The 22,277-nt window shown below is 37.8% G+C and overlaps 1 protein-coding gene across 4 annotated transcripts in view; it reads right to left on the reverse strand.

Annotated features, from left to right (window-relative positions):
* Nucleotides 1–22,277, reverse strand: part of NAALADL2 (N-acetylated alpha-linked acidic dipeptidase-like 2) — a 469,384-nt gene that overhangs the window by 421,660 nt on the left and 25,447 nt on the right. For 3 of the 4 annotated variants that reach the window (XM_017827775.1, XM_017827774.1, XM_017827776.1), the window contains exon 2: nucleotides 1,204–1,266. The gene's annotated coding sequence lies outside the window, so the exon portion shown is untranslated. Of the gene's footprint in view, nucleotides 1–1,203; nucleotides 1,267–6,305; nucleotides 6,382–22,277 lie in introns of those variants that run through there. The other variant, XM_017827777.1, reaches the window with a different exon arrangement.

Raw genomic sequence — 22,277 nt, forward strand, 5'->3', positions numbered from 1 at the left:
ATTACAATCCCAGATAAAAGATGAACAGAAACAAAACCTCCGTATAGGGCAGGTGACACTGTAAATTGTTCTTGTTTTCCCTTGAAGAGTCCAATTCCTTCCCCAATTTCCTAGCAGTTTCCAGAGTACAAAAGGGACAACAAAGTGATTTTCTTCAGTTCTTCTGTTTTTAAAAATCTGTTGTTAGCAACAGTGATAAAACACAGCGAGGTTTTAGGATATGCTGTGACAAAACATAACGTGCACTGAAATAGAAACTTTGTGTTGTTTGCCAGATTGCAAAATGTATGGGAATCGTTATTGAAGAATCCCTTCAGAAATACACAAAACAGCACAAAGCAATTCTTTCTGTATGGTGTGAACTCATTTCTTTTAGGGGAAAGTGGTAAACTCCCATTCTACTGCTATTTGCAGGTTACACTTCTCAGACATCAAACGCAAAACAGACAAAAATTAGATATAGCACTAGGTCTGTCTTCAACTTCAGCTCATATTTGAAGGATCACAAGTATTTCTAGAGAAGTTAATGAAGTTTCTTCCACAGAAGCTTTAGTAAAACACTCTGTATTTTTGATTGCAATCTCAAAACCTGAAGTTCAAGGAAGAAATAAGACATTTTTATTAGATGTGACTGTAGTTTAGATGCTTTGTTGTATCTAAACCATCTCAAGCATTACTTAAAATGACATTTCAACGGATACCCATTCTTGTGTTAATACTTTTGCATTAAAAGGAGTAGACTGATATTGTGCATTAGGTTCACTTGCCCAGCCAGCAAATACATAAGAAAAATAACTTAACTTTTGATTTGCTTACAAGCAGCAATATCCACTATAATAACCATATAACATACAGTGAAAGAGTGAGAAATTATATCGAGGAAAACTATCAAACTTAGAACTATTCTTTAGAAACAAATAAAACCACACAGCTATTCATATTTTATGTGGCTAGTACTGCTGCATGAAAAATTTTGCAAAGTAATTACCATAATGCACAAATATTTCTGTAGAAGAAACTAGGAAATAAATCCATTTTGTTAGTGGCATTCTTAAGCATGGATTGTACTATACAGCTCCCATACATGCTCATCAGGTAATTGGTAGGACTTTCCAGCATTTCATCCTTCATAAGCACTGAAAAGTCAATGTTATTTAACTGTTGCACAAATGTTAATAAAAAATCATAATCCAGGGAGCTTACCCTGGGTCAACAGAAAGAATCCCAGAACCATCCAAAGTTATTTCCAAAGTCCAGACAAGAGATCTGAAAGAGAGAATAACAAAGGGTTTGTGACAAAGCTGACACAGAGTCCCCTGAAAGGAGCAAAATCAATTGTGACATTTTTCATTTATTTGTAAATGCATCTTTGGCAGTGTGCTCACTCCAAACGACAGCTGACTCTTATAGAATAGGGGAGGTGATGGTAAAAGAGAGGAATCCTGACAGTCGCTTTAATGAGATTCTGCATCAGGATCACTCCACCACTTTCCCTCAACAAGGAGTGTGCCCTTCACTTTCAATCTTGCCTCCTCCAATTTGGAAAGCATTAACCCTATGAAAAACTCAAGTCAGCCTCCTCTAATCAGCATCACAGCTCTTCTTCCTACACCTCCATCACCATCTCACTGACATTTATGTATGGAGTCTGCTCACGATTTTAAATACGTATAAGTACCACAGAGAAAATTAAACTTCAACCTGATAGTATTACTTTAATCAAAGTCTAGTTGCAGTGTGTGTGGTGAGAGGACAAGACTTAAAATACACCTTAGCTGATATTAGGAGCTCAAGCCCAGAAAGCTTCCCTTCCAGCTCTAGGAATTATGCTGCTTAAAATGTTCAATGCAGGAACCTCGGATGCTCACATTTTCTTTATTACAAAAGTAAATAGGGAAATTTTTAACAGGACAGGAAACTTGCCTTGCAAATATTGAGAGAATGATCATTCTGGGAACAGAAGCAGACAAGGAATTTTAATAACTAATGATGTGCAGCATGATACCAAATATTTCAGGAAAAGGCCACTGGCTTGAGGATCTAATGCTTTAGTACACTTACTCTAATCTGAGATATTTCATTCTCACATTTTCCAACAATAACACATTTTTTTGTTGTTCAAACTTGTTTTCTAGTACTATATCACATATCTTTCAATGGAACTAGATGACAGCACTGCATATATCATGGTAGCCTCAGGCTGCACTGAAATTAGTATTTTATCCTCTGTTAACATCAGTAAAACATTTGTATTACAACAGGAAGTTTTTTGTAAAAAAAAAAACCAAACACATAGACACAGAAAAAAATATCTCCAAACCTCTCATACTGCCATTGCTAAGAGAAGCCTGAATGCCATCTCTTTTGCATGCAATTCTCCCTCTTCTGAGCAATAAAGCTGGTGAAGGGACGAGAGAAGAAGTCCTATAAGGAGCAGCTGAGGGAGCTGGGGTTGGTTTAGTCTGGAGAAAAGGAGGTTCAGGGGAGATCTTATCACTCTCTGCAACTACCTGAAAGGAGGCTGTAGCCAAGTGGGGATCAAGTCTCTTCTCCCTAGTAACAAGCAAAAGGACAAGAGGAAACTGCCCCAAGTTGTGCCATGGGAGGTTTAGATTGGATATTAGGGCAAAAAAATTCACCAAGAGGTCTGTCAAGCCCTGGCACAGGCTGCCCAGGCTGACTCACCCTGCCAAGAGGTATTTAAAAGACATGTAGATGTGGCACTTGGGGACATGGGGCAGTGGAGGTTTAATGGTTGGACTCGATCTGATTTCTAGATAAACAAGCTTGGTTTGAAAAAACTAAAACATCTGCACTAATACTGGTTAGAAAACAACTCCATCTCACCTCTGTATGAAAGCTGGCTAGTAAGTCATGTTTGAGGAGTCTGCAATGAATTAATCTATGCCACAATCTGCTCGACAATCTGTCTACATAAACCATGAATAAAGATCATTCATTGCTTGAAAAAAAGGAGAGAGAGATGGATCATCTTCATGAGTTAAGAGCAGTTTGCCTGACAGCCTTCAGAGAACCAGTGCAGTAATCCACAGCTCGAGCAAAACTTCCATTTTCCATTTGATTAATTTATTTAAAAAACACAGTTCTTTAGAGTATTGTGGAGTTTCCTAGAAGAAATCTTTTTGGCACCTTCAAGTTAAGGATGCAGATTAAAGGTGTAACTTTGAAATCGTTTGCAATATCCTTCCTGGTGTGTATAATCTTTCAAAGAGCCTCAATTGATAGAAACAAGGACTGTAATCCACTTTCTGTATTAGCTTTTCTTTTTTCTCTCACTGAAGGTTCACTCTTCACTGAAACACTTTTAAATTAGCGTCACGAAGCCCAGCACAACATTAAATCACTTACTGAGCATATCAATCTCAGTTAACAAAAAAAACCAGAGTACACTTAAAAACAAATTCTCTGGTAGTTTCTTCTGATTGAAATCAAATCTCCTAAGTTAAAAGACCCCTCATATTTCATTCCTAGAAATATACAGTTACTCCTAGCAACCTCTCACATTTGGATGGAAAGCAGAAAAGGCCAGTTTTGGCCTGTGCTCCAGTAAGGGAGCACCAATGAAAAATAATGAAGTCAAACACACATTTGGAAAAAAATTACTATTTAGCTCCAAGGAAGGTTGTTTTATAATTCAGACAGGTGATCTGGAGGCACAGCGGAGCAATAATGACTAACATCACATACTAGAGGGAGTATAAATTTTAATGATACCACTCATAAACCCCACATTTTAAAGGTTACAAAACAGAAACAAGCTTACAAAGAAAACACATAAATCATTCAAGGTGTTGGGTTCCCACTCCTTAGCTATTTTAAGAACTAACAGCCTGTCCATCACTAAATAAACTAGAATATGCTGTACTCATTTATGCAGGGCTGAAAAGGAATGTACACTAGAGTTCAGCAACCATTCACCACTATAGACTCTATTCTTAGCAACACAATAGCCATAACCATTTATTCATTACTCAATAAAATTAAACAGAAACACTGGACCAAATTCACTTTCATCTAGACAAGATCTCAACAACACATAATTAGCACTATAGTTACACGGAGTTCTCAGCCAGAGACATTAATGCACTTAGCTATTTGTTCTTACACACTTCATTGTAGGCCCTTAAATATCTTTAATGGGGCATTTACATCAACAGACTGGATCACTTGAATGCCCTAAGACAGTTAAATATCACAGAACAACAAAATCTATTAAAACACTGGAGTGCCTACTATAATTTGTTCTTAGTTTTTCAACTTTAAGTTCAAAATTGCCTTGCAGAGAGTTCACTCATTAACTGCTGCACCTGGACAAGGAAATTGAGAAGTGGACCCACGGGAACCTCATGAGCTGCAACAAAACCAAGTTCAAGGTGCTGCATCTGGGCTGGTTGGAGAACAGAGACAAGTGTGTTGCAAAGAAACTTTCTATCCCCGCTCTCCACTCATCCTATGAGAATGAAACAAAGCTCTGTATTCTCATTTTTATTAATTTAATTGGACTGAATTGCAACTGTATTTATTGTTGTGCCTATAAGCTATCAACACAGGACATTTTAAATGGCTGGTTGTTGAAATGCTGACTCAGAGCCAATGAGCCATTCATAACTTCACAAACTGTGAACTTTGACAGACTTATCATTCAAATGCAAAAATGATCCTTTGAGCTGAACAGGAATTTCCAGAAAAGATGTGTAGTTTTGCTCAGTGGTCACTTCTCTTAGTCACAGAAACTGGCACCTCCATTTCACTCCCAGTAACTTCCACCTTCACAACACTAACATACTCCAGGCTCCCTTCTGGTGGCAGCACACCAAGGGCCAGGCTCACCATGAAAAGCTTTCACTGCATAATGCTTTCTGCATTCCAGAAATCAGGCTTTTAGAGTTTGGTTTTCAACACTCACTCTGCTTTAACATTACTTTTAAACTTAATATCCTTTTATATTTGAGCTGGTTAATGGATAACTCAAAACTGATTTATTTTTTCAGAATTAGACACACACTGAAAGACACTTGAACCAGGGTCATTTTGCCTTGCTGCAAAGTCCAACAAGATTATCAAATAAGGCCTCATCCAAAATCCTCCCATGTCAAACAGAATATTTCTACTGGCTGGGTTTCATATGGAATGCAGATTTGGGATCTAGTCTCAATCCAAATGGGAGTGCAGCAATCAACAACACAACTACAGAGCTCTCACTAGCACTTAGGGGATTTCAAACTGCAACCTTACCTCTGAAATTTCTGCATCCAATTATCAGTTACCAGAGGCCACCAATCTCTTAAACTTTAATGGTTAAAGAAAACTCAGTGTTTGGTTTACAAAGGCAATAAACACCTAAATGTTTGCAGTAAACTGTTTTCCTTACGGTGTATTTTTAATTCTGGAATCCTTTCCTGTAGCTCTGGAGGAACTTTATTTAAGTAAACTGCTAACCTATTATTTTTCCAGTCTTTGTTTTCTTTAGGAAATTATTTAAGAAAAACCTCAAACAGTGATCTCAGCATTCATACAGCAGTGAACTTCAGATACAGTAATTGCATTGCTGTGAGCTATGACGACTTTCCCATGGGGGAGAAATGACCTGGTAATTCAAGAATGACAAAGTCAAAAGTAAGGTAAGCTGGGGGAGGGAAAGGATTTCCCCCTAGGATGAGATAAATATAATTTCTCACAGCAGTGTATATGTCTCTTAAGCCTCAGGTGGTTTTAAGTTAATGAGATTAGTTCCAGCAGGCAGTGAAATCCCAGGATATAGGATTTATATTTCAGCAGTTTTCACTTCATCCAGCAAGCACGGTGAAGTCAATCTTTGTGTCATTTTGTTATTGTCCTGGTTTGGGTCTTGTTCTCAGGCTCAAGCCTGGCTAAAGCACCTCGTAACTTTGACTTGAAAGCTTAAGCATCATGTAAAGAGTATGTTTAAAAGGGAGGAGAAAGGCAGCAAACTTAATCTCCAGGAAAGGATTTTTTATTTAACTTTTCAGATGTACTTTTATGCAATGGAATTTGTTCTTATACTTTTTTTTTTTATTCTACCAAGGTCACACACATTTTTATCCTGAACACGAAATAAAAACCAGAATGCATTGTTGCAAAAGACGCTGCTTTTAAAAAATTTACACCCTAGAAAGAGAGACATCTTTAGGATGACTGACTAGTTCAGTCTTCTATGTGTTGAATGATTACCCTGCTTGATAACAACCAAAATGAGCTCCCACCCACTGGATGTACAAACTGGAGTTTCACTCCAGCCCCCAATTCTGCTCATACAACCAAACCTTCACTCCAGTTGCCAGTTCCAGTCTGATCACAAGTTATACTGGGGCAGCCTCATGCAGTGCAAGGACAGGGCAGCATTTTGGCTGATGACAAAACACAGCAGAAGGATCAAGAACTGTACGGAGCAAGTGCCTGGACCTATCTGAAAGATAAATCATTACACTGGGCTGTTAAGCAGAAGGTTTTTAGAAAATAAGAAAATGGGGGGAAACTGAGGTCAGATGATAATACTGATTTACACACACTAAGAATTCTTCCACACCCAGCTTCATTTCTATTTACAGTCACTGCATATTAATATCTGCTAATTTAGCAATTGTTCTACACACTGCATAGTATTTTTAGCTGTGAATTTGAATTTTAAAAAAACACTGTAAAGAAAATGAAGAAAAATCTAGTGTTGACAACATACTTTAGGTAACTCTTTCCCATGCAATAAGGGAATGACCACAGTCCTTTCCTCCCCTCTCGTGAAACAAAATGTGTAGACATCACATCAAGAAAATGCTCATATTAGTCCCAGGCTACTTTCCAAGACAGTCTGATTAAACTTCATATCCAGAAAGCACACAAAGGAATTATTTTTATTGGGGTAATTTAACCTCGACATACAAGGTAAAATCTACTAAAAAGATTTAATAGAATACCCAAGTCTATCACAGGAAAAGCTGTGTTTATTTTAGTTTTAACTTCCAAGCCTGACTTTAATACAGGCGAAACACCCACACAGACATTGGTGTTTGAACTTCTTTGTTGGTTTATTTATTTATTTACTTTTACTCAGGGACCTGCCTTCTCATTCTCTGCCAATGCACTATCACATTTTTACTCTTCATCCTGTGCAGAGATGTCCTTCCTACTTCAGGTTTCAGCACTTGATAAACCAGCTGTCTTCAGTTACATATGAAAAAGTCAATCATCTCTTTGCCAAAGGAAAGCAAAAGCTAAGAAAAGGGCAGCCATGCAAAGCTGTGACACTCATTTCCTTTTTCTCTGAAGAGAAACACGTATCATGTTAAGTAAAGAGAGGCAACATCAGCAAATGAATCTGAGGACACGGAGGCCAAAGTCTGACCACAAACTGGTTTCTGGCACTGTTCAAAACTCTGTAATCACTGGAATCTGATACACTGGATAAACACTGAGCATCCAGTATCCATCACTACTTGGGCTGGCTGTGATTTGGAAAAATGCAGCTGTACAGGGATGTACCATCACATACAAGGGATATTAAAATGCATTTGCCTGATTGAGATACCTAAATGTTTACTTACCTGCAAAGTAAATAGACCTCTGCTCTCAAGTTAAACCCAGTGAGTATTTCCACACGTGCATGGATCAAAGCATGCAATTTTCCATTAAACATAACATGCAAATATGATTTCCAACAATATGAAAATGAACTGCCAGGGCAATTGCTCCAGAAGTACTGCAATTATGAATGTCATCAGACACATTATGGTTTCTGTTGGCAAAAGAATTATTTTGTAATGGGTCAGGGAACTCCTTCCCACACACTTTAATAATCAGCATGCAAGCTTCAAAAAGGAAATCTATTTCTCTCTCAGCCTCTGAAAGCAACAGGCCTACCAGGAAAATACTTATGATAACAGGGTGAATTATCTTAAAATATTTTAAAACAAAAACAAAAGAAAAAGCAATAGTCTGCAAATATTTACGTTTCTTTTAAGGTCAAAAGGGTCAACTAAAATGAACAATTTGGATGTCTTCCACAATTACAAGTTAAGCCTCATACATAAATACCTGCCACTAGAAACTTTAAAAAGAAGCAATCATAATAGATGTGAAATATTCTAGAGGATTTTTGCAGGGAAAAAAGTGCAGCTTTGTGATTCTTTTTTTAAAGTGTTAATGTGTGTTCAAGTGGCCTTAATCTGCTCTGATAAGCTCTAAAAAAAAAATAAAATAAAGTCTAAACACTTGCTTTAACCTTACCTTTCTCTTGGTCAGTTCCACTGCTGCTACACCCAATTTCATTGCTAAATGAATCACTGCACAAAAGTTCCCTTATAGAGCCCATTATCAGCATTTGGCTTGAGACAGCCCAAAAGCATTAAGCCTCCTGAAAGCAAAAATGAGAGTCAATGCTCTAAGCTTTTCACAACAGCAAGGAAAAATGGCCTGATTTCCAGAACAGCTTGCTGCACCCACCTCTTAGCTGGCAAAGAACTGCAATTTTACAACTGTACATCATAAGCTTTGGATGCTCTCTCCTCCATTCAGACTACACACCCATATAGCTGGCCATATATAACAAAGCACAGGGGAGTTGTGCCCTGTCATTTCATTTCTGTGGAGAGGATGCAGAACAAAGCATCTAAACCAGCACTGCTGCTGAAAATAGAAGAAAGGGACAACTAGTCCAGTTCTGTCCCAGAAGGTGTGGAGAAAAACTCATGCCTAGCTGTGTACAGGTATTTATCTTCTCTATGCTTTGTTTCTTCTTTCACCTGTATGTTTATCTCCTAATGTTTTCAACATTAAAGGAAAACTATTGACTAGGGAATTTACTAAAGGAATGTTTTACAGAAAAAGAGGAAGAATTTAATCTTCACTACATTGCCAAAAAAAATGCTGGAAAGGGTGAGTGTATATGACAGCACACACACTTAGAAATGTTACACATTGATGAAACCTTTTCCTGCATATATGGAAAGCAGCCTTAGTATAAATGGGAAAAACTTCACATAGTTCAGTGAGAAAACTCCACTTTGAACATGAACAGAATCCAACAACTGCAGCTCTGTCTGGCCTAGGACAGAGCACACCCTGTCAGACTCTGGATATTAGACATCACATAACCCTAGATGGTAAGACTGAGTGATGCTACAGACTGGCAACACTAAAGCTTCTCTGCTTTGCCTGCATTGCAAGTATCCCAAAGGCAGAAAAACAACAAGGCAATAAAACATCAAGTTTGAAATCTCATATTCCTGAAATTTTTGCTCCTAGGTCCAGAGGTCTGCCTGCCAGAGCTGCCTGGACATGTCAGGAAAGAATCAGCTTCTTTCTGCTGCAGGAATGCAACAGATTAACTTAATGCATTAGATGGAACCTCGTTTGGGAGAGAAGAGAGCTGCTGGCATCAGCCTGATGTATATGAAAGCAGACAGACTACAAAGTTTAAGAATGTATGGAAACTTTAAGAGACTGTTTTGTGATTAAAAAGGAGATAATGAAATGGACAGAAGTTGTCAAAAGAATATTTCATTTTGCTTTGTTTACTCAAACCAGTATTGATTCATACATTCACAGTTTCATTGCAGCAAGCATTAGATTAGGACTATTGAACTAACTCACTATGATGCATTGCATGACAGCGAGAAAAATTAAACAGTTCAAGCTGTGATCTTGTCAGATCTCAGAAGCCAGACAGGATACGAATGATCTAATAGGGAACTTCCACAGAGAGCTGGGAAGTACAGCTGGGAATTCAGCTCCCATTCCTACCGAGTATATGCCCAGAAAACTTGGTTCCAGAGGCTGAGACTTAACCCAGGCTTCTAACCACAGTGATCATTAACAAATACCAGCGACACCTTTTGCAGGCTAATCCTCTTGCTCATGAAAAGCACTCCAGTGACACTTTCAGCCATCTCAGCACAGAATAACTCCAGTTTACAAAGCTCACAGACAGGAGTAAAAATGAATGCTTTTGCAGAGTCCTTGAATGGAGCTGCTCAAGTACTTTTATTATTTTAATGACAGATAAAACCTATTTGGTTAGAAAACAGGGCAGTTACAAAGACGGTACTCCATCAGTCTTCCAGGAAGAAGTGCCCTTCACTTTCCATACCACACAGAAGTAGGACAGTCTTTTCTGCACAGCAACAACTCAGTGGCTGAAAAACAATTACCCACAGATCAGATTTTTGAATCACCAGACCACAAAATCTCCCTAGAACCACTGTGTACACTCAGCATATCAGGATGTTGCATATCCTTCATTAAAAGAACCACAGAACCACATGAAAACAACTGCACAGAGGGTTTCCTCTTGCACTGCAGGCCCAGGGCAGGAGCTTCCACACACTAATGATACATTCCAATTGTTGAATGATGGTCTATTTTAAATAAGTGACAGTGTGCCAACACTTTGCAAATGTTGTAGCAAGGTTTACCCTCTAATATTAAATTGATTGAGCAGATTGTGCTGGAGGAAATTAAGTACTGCTACAGTTCACTAATGGTTTTCACACCTTGGATTCCAGTAACATGCTTTCATTATTTCACAGGACACAGCTTACATGAAGTCTTGTGTACTCGTTTGCAATAGGTCCACACTCATTAAGAAACCTCAAAAACAGGCAACATCATCTTTTAACACTATTATGTAAAAATCATCACATGAACGTTATCAAGAGTCTGTTCCAGAACAACCTCGGGCAAGGTTTAGTTTTTCCTGGTTTTAATCCCTTCACTAACCTCACTCCACTGGGAGTTTTCACATTGCATTGACTTTATCACTGCCATAAAAGACAGCATAGATGTCCCACTTCACTACAGTGGAAATAATTTCTGTGCCCAATCTTGAGCAAATAAGCAGGGAACATCTGAAGGGATTGAAAACCTTGAGTTTTAAACAGCACCTGGTGTTTCCCTGATCTTCATTTGCCATAAAGAAGGTAGGAAGTCCTCATCTACAAATTACTAATAATAATCAGCTGCAAGATGTGACCTTGGACAAAGCAATGTTAAATTGGCCAGCAAATTTTTTGGAGGCATCACTGTTATTAACTTGCAATTTTTTCATTTCAGTCTGCCACTGATGCTTGGCAGGTTATAATTTTTCATTTTCTCACTTGGCTGACGCTCACTCAAGTAGAGATTATGGAGATAGTGGTGGAGAATTTTTACAAAGAGATTTTCCCCCTTTCGACTCGATCACATCAAGATACAAACACAAATCACCTCTGTGAGGTGGGTTACTTTCTAGGTATAAATGTCAAAGATCCTTTCAGTACTCCAATGGCAGGAACAGTTATCTTGTCTTCTTTGGAACTCATGAACTCTCCAATGTGTTAATGGACAGCTGGACAACTACTACCTGTTCAGTCCATTCCCATCAGGCATGAGATGGCCCAACTGCACTTCTGTTTTACAGTTCATATACAATAGAAGTTGAAATTTTAGTGCATTAGTACTTTCCCTTGAGATTAACATTTTTTTTAATAAAAGCAATTGATCACTTTTTACTAAAGGAGAGTATTCCCCAATAGTATGTTTGCCTCCACATCACCTTCCTACTCTCTCTCATCATTTCTTTGCCACTGATTAATGAATAAAAGCTGTAATAAACAGCTCCTCCCAGTGATCATTCTGGAACAGCAGTTCCTATTTCTTAAAAAAACCCACAACCCACCAACACTTTCTTTTTCTTTTCAAATATCCTCTGGTCACAAGGAAAATGTCTAAAATACAAGTATGTAACTAAACACAAACAGACCAAAAAATGTGCTTTTAATTAAGTTTTTCTGTCTTTGGTGGTGAACCAAAGCACCCTTCTGCCAAAAAATCCATTTTGTGGCAGTCCTGACTAAAAAATACTGTCCCCCAAGCAATCCTGATGTAGGAATTGTATGTGACATGCATGTAAATGTTTGCAGAGCTTTCCTCATTACCAAAGAAGATTTTTCTATTACTGTTCTTCTAGTTAGAGCTTAGGCAAGGAGGTACTTTGCAAGGGGAAGCTGAAGAACACATTTAAGGTTGGTACACCAGAAGAATAAGTCACAGTGGAAGGCATTTTCATTGATCAGAAACTACAGTTCACACGAAGCTGGAGACACTATGATGTTGTTACTACTAAATACAGCCCAAAGGATATTAAAACAGCCTGACAAAACATGCCCTTACCTTCATAATTACCCATTTTAAGCCTTCCTTTTCAAACCATGAATATTCAGTAGAAAGCACATGCCTGTGAGATCACTCACTTGAGCGCTCAGAGAAACAAGCTCACATTTACTTACATTGCCTTTGCTTTGTCTTTTTTAACTATACTTTGAAATATTTATTATCCTAGCAACTGTATCAAGAATGAAATATCTGGCAAGACATCGACTGCCATTGAGAATAAGCTTCATGATTCACTCAATGAGATTAGAACTTCAGCTGATAACTAGAGTGACATCAGTAAGGTTTCTAAAGCCATATGACTATACAAAACTGTAAGTCTCAAATCTCATTCGCTGCTTTTTATTGTATTTTCTAAAATTTCTTAAGAAAGACAGCATAACATCACTCATTTTATATGCAGGGAATTGAAAGCCCAGGAAAGAAAAGTAGCCTTGGCCAAGGCCATACAGGGGAACAGTATGGCTACATTTGAAAATTTAGCAAGTCTTCCAAATCCAAGTTCATTCCCTCTTTTGTTTAGTTAGATATTCATATTCTAGACATTTTCTTTATTAAGAGTAAACATTTAAAGAAAACAAACAAAACCCCCAACACCCAAAGAAACAAAACAACAACTTCCATGCCTAAAAAAATTGAGACAATTTCCTTAAAGGTTCATGACTACATTTCCAACAGCCACACGGTCTAGAGAACAACAGATAATGCTGAAGAACTCCCATAGAGCCTATTCCCAGCTTTGACAGAACTCCCAGTTTTGTGTTTCCTGGCTTACAACCCATGGAAAGTTGCTTTTAACATCTGCTGGCCCATTAACACATTGAGCACCACCATGAAATCAGCACACAGTAAGCACAGGGAATTCCAGCCTCCTGGGTAGCTTCAGCAGGTAAGGAATGTGGCTGCACAGCATCAATCCTGCTTAACTTTATGTAGATGTAATGCAGGCTTAACCATACAGAGTTTGCAGAACTATATAACTTCTGTTCAAATAAAGTATTAGCTCTGTTCTTCATATTCTGATTCTAGTGCATTTTTCAATTAACTTGGAATTAATTTGGAGAATCTATATCTCAGTAATATATAAATATGCTATTATAAGCTACATTATAAACAGGGTTATTTGAGGTTTGGGTTTTACATTTTCTCATTCACCTTTCAAACTGGACTCATTCCATAAGCTGATTAACACTAACTTAGCTCTGTTGGTGACCATTTGTGCCAGTCAAAGGATATCATGTGATGGGGGGACACCACAAAACAAAAAAGGACACAACTAAGTTGTATTAATCAAGTCTGCATTACTCAAAACAACAGCACAAAACACTCAAGTCTTTCCATGCATTTCTTTCCACCAAATTAATTCTCTTATAACCACCAAGATTGCAGCAGGTCTGACCTCAAGTTCAGTGAAGTATAAAAATTGACATATTTGGATGGGAACAGGCATGAGGTACAGATGTGTGCAGCTGAAGCTCTCTAGCCATCTCTACCAAGTAAGATCTCTGCTTGTTAAAAGGAAAAAAAAAATTATATCATACTACAAGTTGAATTTTAGAAAAAAAAAGCCTGTTTGAATCCTTATGCACTTGCCTAAAGCTAATAAAATCACGCATAAATCAGGAAAAAACAAACTGAAATAAACTATTTATGAGTCTTTGTTACTTATACATGAAATTTTAAAAAATTCTCACTGAGAATCAAATTCAGAAAGCCACTCTTGACATGAAGAATGCAATAAAAATGCATTCCAGCTTCCTTTGCTGGATTTTTTTTTTTAACCAAATCCCACCTTACCATTCCACTATGGCAATGTATTTATGTGTTTCAAGAACTCAGACTTTTCTAAGTACTTGTTACTGCAGCCCAACTTTCCAACAGTCTATTCTGCACATGATATTCTAGCAGTGGAACAAGAAGACAAAGACCCCACCCTCTCCTCCTCAGAGCATCTTTTACTATCAACTAAAACAATTTCTTTGATGCTGCTGATGCAAGACAACACAATTTCTGTACTCTCACATTACTGTGGTAGCCTCACTTCAAGATTCCAAGTACTGCTCTTAGGCCACAAGGACTAAGAGGCATAAGGACCACATGGAAGGGGCTCAGCACGTGTGAGAACTGGGGCTCTTCACATCAGCCCTTGACCTTCAACCAGGAAAGGTCAGACCAGACTGTTAAAGCACTCAGAGCACACCAAATGGGCAACCCTGCCTAGTCCATATTTTATTTCAGCCATTTGTGCAGCACCTGAGTTTGTCAGTGACCACAGATCTTTATTCACGAAAAGAGAGTAATTATCTCCTCACAAGGAAGTGAAGTCCGTGAGACTTCAGCAAACACTCTTCATTAATTTGTTGAATTAGCAGAGGAAAGCATATAATGTTAAATATGAATGCTTTGGTGAGCAAGAGCCCTGACTTAAGCACTGTACGGTCAACCTGCAAATCCAGAGATCTCAGTTTCATTGTCCCCCAGTTGGTTTGACTAAAGCAGTCACTACAAAACCTGAGCACCTCACACACCTCAGGGTCATTCTGCATCAGTACATGCTCTTAACTTGCTTAATACACTCACACATCCCCACCTTGCAAAATGGTGCTTAAAACAATGTCAGAAGCAGCCTTAAGATAAACAACAGAAATAAAGTTAGTGGCTGTGAGGGGGAGGAATAAATCTTGCTTAGAAAGACAATAGGCTGCTAATGAAAATAATTTACAAGTTTAAAAACTAGGGCATATATTTTAGTAGCAGGCTATTTAAAAAAAATATTTGCAATATTAGTCTATAATTCATTAAAGGAAGACAAAAACAAACAAACAAACCCCACAAATTTTCTAGCAGTTTAACTTCATGACATTGATTGCAAAATCCTGCAATTTTTAGGCTGAGTATATTTATTTTGTTCAAGTCTGACCTGCTGTTCACTCTACATGACACAGCCAAGAGAGCACATAAAAAGACTTAAATACTACAAAAATGTTAACAGTCTTCAAAAATGTACCCTCGAAAGGATCTAGAAATCTCTCATCTTAACAATATCTTAGATAACCACTGAATCCCTCTTTACTTGGTAATCCTGTTCTTACTATCGAGTCTTGATAAACCAAACTCAGTACTGAGTCTGCAGAAAGTACTCCTGATTAAATTAGTTTTCACCAGCACTTCCTTTTAATTTTTAACCTGCTGCAACAACTAACAAAACCCAGCACAGATCTCTGCAGGACCTGATTAGTGTAACACAACAGTGAGGATTAAAAAAGTGCTCTGAAACAGAAATCACACCCCCAGTACTGCATGTTACGGTTCAGTCAGTGCCTACAGGACTGACAGAAATTAAGTCTTAAGAAAAGCCCTGATTGAGAAAAGATTACCAGGAAAGACTAGTGTGATATTTACATTAGATTCTGTACATTCAGGAACTTCTTGGTGCATAAAGAAATGTCCCTAGCAGACTCCTGTGTCTACAATTCCACCAGTGAATAATTATTCCATTTTTATTTATTTCCAGATTGCTTTTTGTTTGACGAAATATCTACCCAAGTTTCCACTTCATATCAGGACAATGGTCAGTCTGCATTTTAAGGCAGTTTGTGAGGCACATCTCATATCACTGTAAGGCAATTTCCTCTATATAGTTTCAAAGAAAATTCTGTTCCTTTTCCACTTTTCTTCACAAACCAGTATAACTTTGTGTCAATCAGCAGTCAATCATTTAAATAGCAGTACATTCACATAGCAGGTTAGAATACTTCACATTGCACGAGCTAATTGAATAAAAGTTTCTAGATGGAATTCCTCCAAGGCAAGAGATAAACAATAAATGGATTAATATTCGCCAGGGAGCACTGTAATAATAATAATCTCTGAGTTTTTCTACAGCTTTCAGTTAATTTATTCTAGAACCAACAGTGTAAATGCAAGCCTCTAACTGAATAAAAATCAAATTTCCACTAAAGTAGTTTTAAGATCTAAGTATCTTGATAGTTCCTCTTTAAATCACATTTATTTCAATTCCAAAAAACTGAATTACTTTGATATATCTTTTACACTGGCACTTTTATGCCTTCTCAGGACATCAGTGATTCTCAGACTTTTGAACTGGTACTAAAAAAATTACGCATTAAAGGTCAAGCAAATTTTCCCCTTTTTTTGGTAACACTTCTATCTCATCTTTCTAGGAAGTATCATTAATTAACTCCTTTCAAGCAAAAAAAAAAAAAAAAGTATCTATTAAACGTAGAAAGAATTTGACTTCAAAACTGAATCACACAAAGTATCTGCTAGAAAAAGGAAAAAATTACTTAGGCTTTGCCACTTAGAACATATTATACATCTAGAAAGGTACTTTATTCCATAAAGGAAAAACAAGAGAAACAAAGAGCAGAAAGCAGCCTCCATACATCAGTATTACTTTCCAAAAATATAGTTAATCTTGAAAAAGACAGAAGAGTAAGTTTTTTCAAGTCTCTCATTTATGCTTGCACAAATTAGCAAACAAGAAACAATTCTCCATTAAAGAGCAGCACCAAGAGCAAGTATTTTACTTAAAATATCTATAAATTGATATTCACTAACACTTTGTCCCTTCCTTTCAAGTACTGGAACACAAATCTTTTAGTGGAAGGAACACTTGATAACAGGTCCCTCAAAACCTCACCCCACCCTTCCAAAACCTTCAATAGGTCTGCTCTGACATAGAACACATAAAGTCAACTTTATGGAGCCCTGATCTATCAGCAACTAGACAACAAACAGGTTTCATTCACAGAGTATACAAGAGAAAACTAATACCCATTTCAAAAGGGAGACCATCTCAGGTTACTTTCACATAACTTCAAATAACAACTCCATAACTGTTCAAACTTTATGTTTCCTAAGAAATGCGCATTTCATCTCACATCCCTCCTAGGACTGGCACTCAGAAAAACTCCTATAAATATTCTCTACAAACTTTCTGGAACTACTTACAAATTCAGAAGCCACAAGCCTATCTGATCAAGACTGTACACACATAAATAAATTCTTCTATGTTTACATACACTAGTATATAACCACTGCATATATGAAAATGTGTATTTCATTTCAGTTCCCTGTACTCAGAAGTACATTGATAAGTTTTTCATGCAAGAACCATCTGTACATTACTCAACAAAACAAAACAGCAGTCTGCTCCTTTTCACAAACAAAAAGGAAGAACAATAACTTTACCAAAAAAAAAAGACAAACCCTAAACAAAACAAAACTCACATTAGAAGTATCCTATGTTTGAACACACATCCCAGGAAAATTTTTTGTTCCTGGCAATTTCTGGTTCTGAAGTGCTGGATCTTCGAACACTCATATTATTTAGAAAGAAAAAAAAAAAATCACTTTTTCCTGCAGATCAGACATGTTTTTCTCCAGAAAACTGAAGTGTTCTTTAAAGTTGGTTTGAAAACTGAAACCTATGGAAGACACACATGCAAATTTCATGAATTTACACTTTCAGAGTTTCAAAGCTAATTATCTACTCAACTTCAAAATCTAGACCCAAGTGCTGGCATACAAAATAGACCAAGAATGAAGTGTGCATGCAGAATCACTTTTTGTTATGGTGGAGTTATTAACAGTGCAGAGAAGCCAGCTAGACCACAGGGAAATAAGTATTTATCCGCACACACTTATGAAAAACAGCTGTTAGAAAAAAAGAAGAAAAAAACCTCTTCTTTACCAAGGATGAAAGTAAGAAAGCACACCCAAAATAATAATTTTCAAAGCGTTACAAGTAAGTGGATAAAGCACTTGAAAAGAAGCCACAACTCTGTAATCAAGGAAAGCTCTGTATTAAAATTGTAAAGTCTAATAATTGATCAGAACTAGAGAAGCAAATTTTATTTTTCACCATGTTCTCCATGGCCTCTTTGCTCACTATGTATATTTTTTTCACTATTTCATGAAGACAAATCAAACCATCTGGCTTGTGCCAGACACACTTGCCCATGTTGTATCTGTTTTTCAAACAGCAGACACTCAGCAAGCATCTAATACATGTGATTAGCTGGTAGGAAAACAAGAATTCAATTTGACTTAAAAATATCCTTGCATTTGTTCTCATTCCATCCTGGGAGAAAACAGAATACGTCTGCACGCTTGTCTGCAACTAAGAAATACTGAATAACCACTGGTTCAGCATGTTGAGCATATGCTCACATACCAGCTCCAGGCCAATACTTTGGTCTCAAAACATGACCAGGCTTCTCAAAATACTTCAGCATATGCCTGTCTTGTGGAAGCACTTATATAAACAACAATGTACAGGCTTTATTCTCAATTGATACAGTAAAAATATGCAGCAAGGCAGCACTCGCTATTCTGAAATAACAATTTCAGAGGCACTGTTCTGACCCCATGTAACTCTCTCCCCTATTTGATCAGAACTTTTTACCTTTTCCCCCCCTTGATGATCCAAATGGTTGCTACAGCCCATTTACAGGATGCAGAAAAGGGCACAGACTGTCCCAACTCTCTCCTTTAAAAGTTAAGGGAAGCAGCAGCCTGATCTATCCATTACTTTCTTCCACAGGTATTCTTAGAGACCTCTAAATGAGTAAACCCGCGAATATTTTAATAAGCTTCCATATCTCAGCCTCAGACACAGTCTAGAGCCAGAGGCACAGAACATTTCACTTTTACATACAGGTAACTCCCCCAGGGTTCCAGTTTCCTTCTCAGAGGTAGTTCCTTCACCCAGCAGATGCTCTGCAATGGTTCCCACACCAACTGCCAGTATCAACAGGAAGCTTATGAAATTCTGTAAGTCCCCAGCATAATGCTTTATTTGTTGTGGATACAAGGTGTGTATCTACAGCAGTTCAATATTTCTTGCTACCCTCTAGTTACATTTTCAAATATTCATGCAAGAAATTATTCTGTGCCAGAGTTCACATTAATTTGTTCCTGCTAAAACAGTACTAAAATAAAGTTATTGAAGCAAATCACCACAAGGAAAATATGTATTTTTAACATGCCCAAATATTGTCATTAAAAAAAAAAAACAGCAACAGACTAAACAAGGGAAAGACAATTAACTACTGTGGACAGCAATACAGTGTAAATTCCTGCCCTCAGTCTCACCCAGCATGGTGTTTGTGATTCATAGATGTAAATGCCTTGGAACACATTTGTAAAAAGCCATGTTTAATAATTTAATGTTTCAATGCAGCCTGCAGCTCCCACCTACAAATGCCTCCGAGACTTTACCGACAAATTCATTTTTCCCCACAATTGGCATGACCAATGGATTTCGAATTTCACATTAAAAGACAAATAGGAAAATTAATCATCTGCCAACTATTTCTCCTGGGGGGGGGTGTTGTATCAAATTTAGTGCCCATGAAGTGTGTCAGATTGACTGTAAAGAACCAACTGTGAAGTAGATGGGATGTGTCCCAAGGTGTTGAAGGAGCTGACCGGTGTCACCACGAAACTGTTCTCTATCAGCTTCACAAAGCTGTGGCGACTGAAGTAAGTCATAAAGACCAGAAGAATCAAGTCTTACACTTATCTGTATAAAGGCAAGAATGAAGATGCAGAAACTTGAGATCAGTCAGCCTCACCCCAGTCCTGTCTTGCCAATGACAAGAAACTTTAAGGAAGTAACTCTTGCCTGCACTTGGGGAACAATCCATATTATATGAATACAGTGAAACAAAGTGAGAGCAGTTCAATGTAACTTCACACCTTTGCTGACTGTAAAACACACATCAGGTACAATATAACCTGTTATGCTTCAGAAGAGCTAGAAACACTAATTTCTCTTTGACAATCTGGAATAAACCAGCAGTTTTAAAGTGTAAAACTTACTTGAAGCCCCACATACAAACACCATCTGCGCTTTTGCAAAAGGTATAAGATTTGAAATAACGTTCTTTTCTCCTTCTCTTAGTACATGCCATCACGAAGAGAAAACTTTATTTATATAAAGAGCCCACAAAATGAAGTTCCATAAAAACAGGAACATATGGCCAAATAATTCTGAATAGCACTTAGCATATTCATCCGTAAAATAAGAACTATAATGGGTAGATAAATACACCCAAGTCTACTTGAAAATTGCCAGTATGTACATGGTTTTCTGCAAATAATTAGTTTCTTTAAGAATTTCTCACCCATCACTCTGCACAGATACTTCTCATTACAGTTTTACCACAGTTAATCTTTTCAAACCACAAACTTGGCTTATACCACCTTATATCCCACATAGTAACAGTCTATGTCAGTGCATAACTAAGTCATCTCTTTTATGAAAGTAGAATTATTACAACCATTACAAAGACAAAGCTTGAAACAGATTTAGGTAATCTCTAACATGAATGTAAATATAAAGTAGAAAAGGTAGAACCTATACAGAACTACTTAGAACATTAAACAAAATGCCTAAATATAAACTTAGGACAAGAAATAATAACAACAACAAAAAAACCCCAACACCAGTCCTGAAGGAAAATATGTACACACCAGTGAATTACTTTCTGCTGTTAGTAAAGAGAAAAACATGCACCTCTAGTCAAACACCTCTACCTTGCAAAGATATTCATGCAGGTTTACCTGTAATTACAGCATTTGGAATCATCTATCATCCACCTGTTTCTAAGCCATTAAATACTAGTAAGAAACTGTGCAATCAAATTAAGTGGCTTAGAGTTTGTTGATTGAGCTGTAAAACCTCCACTTTTTCAGGTATCTCCAACCCTTACCTTGGTAAATACTCAATAAATATTTAGCTTTCTCTTCAGCATGTATCATGAAACTTTCTGGATAGTTGCACATTATCCCTTGAGACAAGAAGCACAATCACCTTCAGACTCTCAAAAATCCTTCCAGCTGCAGACTCTTCCTGCTCTAATTTGCTGCAGTATTATAACCAGCTGGTCCTCATCATAGACATGATTTGGTTCACCAAACCACGCTCCTTAATCAAACATCTGGTCATTGCTTCAGTATCTTTAGGGATTTAGGCAAAAAGACTGGTTTCACTGAGTGATTTGTGCTTGCTTGGGTCCTTCTTATTTATTTTGATGATCTCCCATCATACTGAAGGCTGATTCCTGACACATTCTCCAAAAAGCTGAAGCGTTTGTACAAGACAGGCATCTCTTGACTTGCTCCTCAGCTTGATTTCTGCTCATCCTGTCAAACTGTTTTAAAAGGAGGTTTTCCTATTCTGATGTACAATTCTTTTATTTCTCCTTATGCTGCTGTTGTGGTTTAACCCCCACAAGAAGGTTAAAGCCGGCAACTCAGCCCCACACAGCCGCTCGCTCACTCCCAGTGAGAAGCGAGAGAGAATCAGAAGAGTAAAAATTAGAAAACTCGCAGGTTGAGATAAATCCAGCTTAACAGGTAAACCAAAAGCTGTGCACATAAGCAAAACCAAACAAGGAACTAATTTCCCACTTCCCATGGGCAGGCAAGTGTTCAGCCATCCCCAGGAAAGCCAGGCTCTACCACTTGGGAAAACAAGCACCATCATGCCAAATGTCTCCCCTTTCTTTCTTCTCCCCCAGTTTTATGTTGAGCACGATGCTCTATTGATATATTCTATAGTCTAGAATATATCTTTGGTCAGTTGGGATCAGCTGTCCCAGCTGAGTCCTCTCCCAACTCTTTGTGCCTTCCAGCCCCCTCGCTGTGGAATGGGGGTGAGGTGAGGAGCAGGAAAGGCCTTGGCTCTGTGTAAGCGCTGCTCAGCAAAAACCAAAACATCCCTTTATTATCAACACCATTTCCAGGACAAATCCAAAACACAGCCCCATACCAGTTACAAGGAAGAAAATTAACTCTATGCCCAGCAAAACCAGCACAGCTGCCTACAATTCCACTAAGCATAAGACCTGAAAGCATTGACTGCTAAAGGCATGTAAAACTGGGCACAAGAAAAAACTTCAGATCTTTCCTGCTGGCTCTTCACCACAAGAGGTAATGCATTATAACACAGGTTTCCCCAAAATCTCTGCAGGATCTCCTTGCAAACCCTCCAATAATTCCCACACAGTGGGTTGTTCTGTAACCACCCTGTTGTAATCAGCAGTTTTCTGTAACAGCCCAAG

This window comes from Lepidothrix coronata, unplaced genomic scaffold (assembly GCF_001604755.1).
Source record: "Lepidothrix coronata isolate B3197 unplaced genomic scaffold, Lepidothrix_coronata-1.0 Scaffold142, whole genome shotgun sequence".
Classification (NCBI taxonomy): Eukaryota; Metazoa; Chordata; class Aves; order Passeriformes; family Pipridae; genus Lepidothrix; species Lepidothrix coronata.